Raw genomic sequence first — 8,761 nt, forward strand, 5'->3', positions numbered from 1 at the left:
TATCCTATTTTTTGACTTTTTTGGATGTATCCGTACTTGTCATGTATGATCCACCCTTCCTAGAAAGAAAAAAAGAACAATAATATGAAACACTGAGGGAGTTCACATAGAAAAAAAAAAAGAAGAAGCAATTGAGTGCATTTCATTTTATTTAAACTTAGGAACTCCCATCAACAATGGCACTAGCCTATTTGTTATGGTCGATATTGTTATAAATTTAGGTTGAACTTGAAAAATAAAATGAATATCCAAAGTTTTAGATTGAAAGTTTATTGGAAGCAAAAAATAAAAGGTGAACGCCTGCCTTTTTCTAACTTTGTTGGTTAGCAGCCTTACTCTTTTGATGGAGGTCTGAGATTCGAATTTTGATGATGTGTCCCTACCATGTTTTTGCGTACAATTGGTTAATAAGGAAATAAGGATGATTGCTATAAAGTATATATCAATTTAATAGCTAAATGGCTAGGACATATTTTTTTTATCTTTAGAAAACTAAGAAGGATCCCCTTCAATTAAACATTGTTTATCTTTTGTTATTATTATCTAATCTCCTTATTTTGAATTTACAAGAGTAAAGCATGAAATAACAAGTGCAGATGAAGTGAAACTCCACCGTGGCCTTTGAGATTGGAAACATGAATTCTAAAGTCTGCCTTGAAGCACATATAGCTTCATTTCACCGCAAATCATGCCTTCTAAAATCGTCCTAATAATAAAAACAAGTTGACAAATCAAAAGAAATGCATTCGTAGGTCCAGCATGCGACAGTCAACCGCCGCTCCTGCGACCGTCAATGTATGACGGCCCGCCAGTGCCACCTCGCACCCATCAATGTATGCCGTTAGACGTCCACGTCAGCGCCCGACCCTGCTTTTCTACGGCCAGCGTTTGCCTCCAGATCGATGCTGTACCGCGCTTCATCTGAATGCCATGCGTCGCTTCCCCATTGGCTGACAATGATCCATCGTCAAGTCAACGGCTGTAGCGGTTGGTACATACCGCCTCCCTCGCTTCCCCTTACAAGTTACTCGCGGAGAGCTCGTCGTTATGATGCTCCGGCAGACCTTCCAATTGCATCTAGTGGAGCCAGCGGAGCAGTTTAAGCTCATGAGCAGCCGGGAGTCAGCGGAACACATCTCAAGCGTATACGTGTATATATATGTATGGGAGGACTGAAGTACTCAGCCTCATCTCTTTCTTCTAGCGCCGCTCTATAGTTCCCTAAAGCGCTGTTGATCCTATTCACTCTATCTTTTAGTCATCTTCTCCGTTGGGAGACTGAAAGATGAGTTCCATGGAAGTGTCAGTTCCTCTTCTTGCCTATTTTTTCATGTCAACACTCTTGCACCCATGCCTTTGCCATGATGGGATGGCAACCCTGAACGCTCCGAAGATTGATGGTAATTATGCTTGCTATATGTTATCCTTTTTCTGAGCAAAAAAAAAAAAAAGTATGTTTAGGTTCTCATGTGATCGATAGTACTTCTTTGATGCAGCTAAGGTGGTGGATCAAGGGGTTGCTTATGTGCTTATGCTCCTCGCCCTCATTGCTACATATCTCATCCACTGATATTGGGCTTGGATCTTGAAAATAACCCGGAGAAAATAGTATGATTGAGACTATGTATGCTATATTGCAGTGATGCTTTGGACGGGATTGCCTCAAAAATGATGCTTCAACTTACATTTTGAGAAAATAAAGTTGTATAATTTTGAGAATTGAAATGAAGTTTACTAAGCATTCACACACATACTCTCCGTCTCTCTCACGCACCTCATGCATGCACATGCATGGATGCGAGCCTGCGCTTGGACGGTCCATTCAACTATTACAGCTGATTGTGGATTTACCGGCCGGCCCAGGCACAATGTTGGCTTAGTGACAACTTTGGGCTTATCATCATACATGCCATGCCGCTCTTCCTTCCTTCCTTTTGTTCCTTTACAAAGATTGTCATGAGCCATGTTTATGGCCTGATTAATTTGACAAATATAAGAAAACAGAAGCACATTGATGTCAAAGAGACAACATGACTTTTTGGTTGCAGATTAGATATTGCATGAAGAATCATCAATAATGTGCAATGGATAATATATAATTCTATTCATAAGACGTCGCTGAGAAATTAAAAAAAAGGCAATTTGGTATTCATCAATGTCATGTGGCCCTTGTGTCTCCAATTAGCCTTCTTCTTAACGGCATTTGAGGACTCTATCTCATACTACGTGTTTCCACGTTCATCATTTAACAAAGACTCGGATAACACACTTACAAGGAGGCCCACACCAACAACCAACCCTATACTATAAGTATGTAAGCCATCTGATGAAAACTTGGTGGCTTCCAATAGAATACAACCAACCATTGTGTGAGCAAACCAGGTCAAACTTTGACATTTTTCTAGGCTATGACTCTTTCGATCATGTCACATAAGTCCTGAATTCAAACATGCATGCAGCTCATGTGGAAAAGGTCAGATTTGGCGCCGCTGTTTGTCACCCGATTGAATGGCTAGAAGCCCGCAATCAAAATTTTACCATCTACATCCTCGAGTTCCAGATAGTGTTCTCATTGAGACCCCTAATTGGACTTGCTTTCTCCTAGAGAGACTAATTTCTGAGCATTTTGGATCATCTACCACGTTTTGTCACCTGGATCATTTTGGACTCAGCTTAGATTTGATGTTGTCACCGCTAGCCAATGCAGTATCCGTTCGCACCAAAAATGGGGTTGACTTTTGTTACATTGATGAATCACAGTCAAGTCAAAATTAACGATAAGTCTACGGTTTATTAAGACTCCAACTTTTGTGAGCTAAAAAAGAATTAGTTGTGCGCTGATTGCTACATTTTATCGTCCTAATTGGACCAATGATGAATTCAACCACGTATTATCGTTATCGTTGACCAAAAATATAGCCACCAAAATGGACATGAACCTTACTGATTCTATATTGTGTCAAAAATAAAAATAAAAATAAAAATCACCAACTCTAAGTACATGGAATTTTGAACCATAGGTTTGAAAAATAATAATAATAAAAAAAGGCTGCAGGAAATTTGACCTAAGTTGATCAGTTTGCTGCGTGCTATCTTCGCTAGACCTATGGCAGACCAAAATATTTTATCCATTTTTGGGATTTAAGAAGACTGAAAATTCTTTCATTCCTTCTGCATAATTATAAGGAAAATTCAGGACTGGTTGACAGAAGTATATATGACCGAGGGGGAGGAGAGATGGTGGGGAATTCGTTTTGAGTTTTGAAATTCAAAAATGTTAAAACAGTAGTGGCACTTTAAAATTTTAAATTAGTACGCTTAGATCAGTGAATTGATTGGAGGCATTGAATGGGGAAGAGAGAAATCATCGGTAGCTAGGGGAATGACGTGAATTTTTTTCTGTCTTTTTTCATGACAAAAAATGGAGACCTATATATGCTTCATCCTAAGAGTCACGCATTGGAATTTTACATTTGTGTGATGAGACCTATATATGTTTTCTTCCCCTTTTCACATATTTGTCGCGTATCCAGTGGAATTATTTGTCTCGTGGATATGTACATATATACATAGCTCCACACGACTCCCAACTCATTAAGCAGTCCCCAACGCACCATGACTGGGACTGAGCTGATACTAGGCGAGGTCAAACATGAACCAATTAATTCAGCTTTCCCAGTTGTATCCGGTCCTCGCAACAACCTCAGTATTCCAAACGGTCCCAAACAAGACAAATCTCCCAGTCTAGAATCTCTCTCTTATGGACAGTGACACAAATCTAATTAGCTTCCAAGCAGCTCATACTCGCTTCGTTGGTCGTCCCTCGTGCGACCTCCTGTGTCAGAAACCGTTAGCTACATGCAGTGGGTCGTACTTCAAATGCAACCTTCTTTTCATTGCAACGTATGTTCTTGTTGCCACCATCTCCATCTTCTTTATCTGTTCCTTGAGTGACCTGTTCTTTTTTCTTTGTTTCGCCTGACTACTGCTGCTCTTTTGGACTGGAAAAATGAATCCAGCTTTGCTCAATGTTCTTCTAGCGGTCGAAGTCTTCCTCTGCATGGTTCTGGACAAGGGCCAAGTCCAAGATCAACTCATGATGCTTCCGGGCCTAACAAGCGATGGTATGATACTTGGTTACGTTGTGCATCTGATTTTTAGTTGATATATATATCTTTTTGCACCACTTTCCCAATTATATATGTATGTATGTATGTATATATGTATAACTATAAAATAGGACTGGTCATCACATTGATAATAGTAATGATGATAATTACCTGAGATTTTGTGGACTACTAGCATTTTGCAGAAATGCCAAAATTGATATAATACACCTAGTTATCAAGTGCTTAAATCTATACATAAACTTTAATCCATATGTATATCCCATGCATGGGCCCAATTATGTTGAGGGAAACTCTAAATAGCAAAAGAAGAAGAAGAAGAAGGTTTGTTCAAACTTATCATCATCATATATATGCTTTGAATTATAGAAAATGTATGCAGTCGTTATTTACTTTTAAGGACTTTGTCAATACAAAAGAGGAGAGAAAACAATGATAAGCCTTTATTTGCAAATATCGGAATGTTAGGGTTATTTTATTGTAAAATATTGTTATTTAGATAAAAAATATTGTGGTATGGCTTGGTATTTCGACATGAAATATAGAGTTGCAATTTACGTGTAACTATTGGCCGCATCTAGCATCTCCTAACACCAATACTTTGTATTGGCTGGTGAGAATAAGATCATCACAAAGTATGATGATCTAGTTAGCCAGGTTCACAGTCGGGGCTAGATTGTGGTTGGGTGTGGAGGTTTGGGCTACACCAGAGGGTTGCTCTTTTCCTCTGGAAGGTGGCCTGGGCGCGATTGCCGACATGCTCAGAGCTGTGTAGACGCGGTATGGGCCTTTCACCCTTATGCCCGGACTGTGGGATGGACGAGTCGGTGGATCATGTTCTATTCCACTGTGCATGGGCGAGAGGTGTTTGGAGGCTGACTGGGATACCGGAGGATACCTGGAGGAGTAGGGAGTTTTACTTGGAGGAGGTTCGGCTTTGGGCGGGTTCTACTCAGATGCGGGGATTGGCTATTAGGGCGTCCTGCACAGCGTACCAGATATGGCTGGCCAGGAACGCCCGGGTGTTTTGTCAGCGTCGGCTGTCCCTACGGTTTGTGATGGAGCGGGCCTGTGCTCAGGCGACAGAGATTATCCAGGCAGAGCCAGCTCATAGACCTTTGATAGCTGGGGACATCTGGGGATCCCATAGTGCTTCGGCAGCTCCACACAGGGTATTCTTTACCTGGGAGCCCCCACCCCCGAGTTTCCTCAAGGTCAATTTTGATTGTTCAGTCTTGGACGGTGGTAGGAGGGGAGGGGCCGGTTTTGTTGTTAGGGGCCCGAGGTCGGATGTGGTGGCAGCAGGAGGCCGTCAGATTTTTGATATCTCTGTCCCAGGGGCAGAGTTGCGAGCGGCCTGGTTGGGCTTGTCCTATGTGCGGCGAGTACTTCGGACGAGTTCGGTCCTTCTGGAGGGCGACTCGGCTACGGTGATCAGCTGGATTCGTAGGGGCCCGGTCGGTCACGGAGATGCTCATCCTCTGCTTCGTGACATATGGATGATGGTGAGGGAGGGTGTTACGCTACAGGCTATGCATGTATATCGTGAGGCCAATGGGGCGGCCGATTGGGTGGCCGCGTTTGTTGCGAGCCACTCTGGAGGCATCCTATGGGCTGGGGAGAGAGAGATGCCCGGAGCTCTTCGGGACATTTTGTATTCTGACTCTTTAGGGTGTATTCGTACCCGTGAGGTATGAATAACCCGCTTAAGCAAAAAAAAAAAAAAAAACAAACGAGATGAGGAACATGGTTCCAGCGGCATTACTGTTGTGGTGCAACAGTTTTTCTTGGGCTGAATGTCCTGATGCATCCACTTGTACTTCTTCGTCTAAGTAGTCGAAGTGGCATGATTAATTATTGTTCTTTCTGTCCATCTCTTCTCTCTTACTGCATGCAGCCAAGACAATTGATCAAGGCATTGCTTACGTCCTAATGATCATGGCCCTTCTCATCACATACCTCTCTTACTGAATCAAATGCATGCAGCCTGCAGTACTGCCAAGTCAGATATAAACAATAAGTTGTTCTGATCACTCAAAATGGGTCAGATCGAACGTACAGAGCTAAGAGAATGATATAATGATCTGTATCATCGGCATCCGCTGTAAAATTAATTAACCATGAGTCTTGAGACCTGAAGCAGCGTGTGCTAAACGTAAATGAGAACACAAACTTATGTAATAACTGTTAATTTAGCCTCCAAAATAACAAAAACCTGAGCTTCGTATATTTAGATAATTTCAAGGCGTAGCAGTATGTGATTATAAACTGTGCGGATGATTGAAGGGGTTTAAGACCACCGAGGTAGTAGCACAGTACGAATGAGGCCAGCTTTGATTCCACCGGAGTAGCGTAGGTTCAAAACGTACAAGCTTCGATTAAATGCGGGGACCGGATGCCTCCCGCCTGGTTTGTCTGGTGGAGTCGTTATTTAGGCCCTGTTTGGGGGAGCTTTTGGAGGGCCAGAAAGCACTTTCTGGCCCTCCAAAAGTACTTTTAGATGAAAAACTGTGTTTGGTAAATTTTTCAAAAAGCTGTTTTAGCTTTTGCGGGAAGCTGAAAACAGCTTTTGGGAGGAAGCTCCAATTTGGAGCTTTTGAAAGGAAGCTGTTTCAGCTTTTTCGGAAAGCTGTATTTTTGACAAAAATGCCCATATTAAAATAACATAATTACATAGTTTGTCCCTTTATAAACCTAAAAATTTGCTGGAGTCAGACTCCCTTCCGTAAGAAAAAGGTATTTTTCTTTTCAATTTTTGTATGCATCTCTTGAACCACATTTTAGAAGAAAAATTTTTTAATCCTTTTCCATACCTTCCAAAATCAATCTATTGTTTTTTTTATTATCAACCTCGCAGCCCACGCTGAGGTCCTCCTCGAGCATGGACCACGAAGAAGAGCCTCTGGACAGCGAAAAATTATTTTATAAAAATTATGAAAAATTATTATAGAAAATTATTTTATACTAATAATTATAATATGTTATACCTTTATTTTTGTATTATACTATAAATATAATATCATATTATATTATATCATAATACATTAATATGTTATGTTAAATAATTTAATATTATGTTATATTATGAAAAATTATTTTATACTAATAATTATAATATTTTATACCTTTTTTTGTATTATACTATAAATATAATATCATATTATATTATATCATAATACATTAATATGTTATGTTAAATAATTTAATATTATGTTATATTATGAAAAATTAATTTATACTAATAATTATAATATTTTATACCTTTATTTTTGTATTATACTATAAATATAATATCATATTATATTATATCATAATACATTAATATGTTATGTTAAATAATTTAATATTATGTTATATTATGAAAAATTAATTTATACTAATAATTATAATATTTTATACCTTTATTATTGTATTATACTATAAATATTATATTATATTATATTATATTATATTATAATATATTAATATGTTATTTTAAATAATTTAATATTATGTTATATTATGGAAAATTAATTTATAATAATAATTATAATATTTTATACCTTTATTATTGTATTATACTATAAATATTGTATTATATTACATTACATTATAATACATTAATATGTTATTTTAAATAATTTAATATTATGTTATATTACCAAATATTAATTTACTCTAATAATTATATTACTATTATGCTATATTAACGTAATATTATTTTATATTACAATAATATTATACTATATCGTATATTTATGTATTAATTTATGTTATGTTTTATTATGTTCTGTTGTATAATACTATGCAATATCCTTTATGGTAATTTTGTCATACAAAAGTACTTTCTCAGTTTGTTTACCAAACACAAAACAAAGTACCACAGCACTTTACGAATGTAGTTACCAAACAACAAACAGCTTTTTATAACAGCTCTACTTCAGACCGCTCTACTTCCAACAGCTCTACTTCCAACAGCTCTACTGCCAACAGCTCCCCAAACAGGGCCTTAGTATGCCGTTACTTAGATGGTATTGGTTTGACGTACTCACACAGGAATAGGGCTGCCATGCTGATGGGGCTCTGCACAAATGAGGAGAGTATGAGTAAAAAATGTTCTATCCGCATCGAACATTCTCCAGCAGAGAAGCGATCCAGTGGGGTTGCTACGTGGGTGAGGAGAAATAAGCAAAAAAAAAAAAAAAAAAAAGGTTTTAAGGGGCGGAAGGACTGATTTGTCTGCTGTCTGAAAGCTTTCCCGTGTTTCCAAGTCTCCTGACCACATGCAGTAAAATAAGCAAGAATATGGACAGTATCTACCGTTATTTTAAGACGATAAAAAAATAAATGGAACGCGTTGACCGAATAGAGGGTTGAAAAGTCATTGGATTGGGTAAAAAAATTGGATGGTCTTAACCAGGAAAAAGTAGTTCCTTATCATGCCAGCTTTCCAATCATAAAAGTATAAAAATTGATCTTTGATTTCATACGAGGATAGACCACCAGACTTTTTTTTTTTTGGGTTGGTCAAGACGGCATTTCATTTCCACGATAAATCAAAATTGAGTACATCCTGCTAAGTCAAAGAAAAGTAAACAGTGCAACAAATGGGAAACGCCAGCTAGACTCATCCAGATGACGTCCCTAGAGTGACG

The sequence above is a fragment of the Phoenix dactylifera genome, unplaced genomic scaffold (assembly GCF_009389715.1).
Source record: "Phoenix dactylifera cultivar Barhee BC4 unplaced genomic scaffold, palm_55x_up_171113_PBpolish2nd_filt_p 000276F, whole genome shotgun sequence".
Classification (NCBI taxonomy): Eukaryota; Viridiplantae; Streptophyta; class Magnoliopsida; order Arecales; family Arecaceae; genus Phoenix; species Phoenix dactylifera.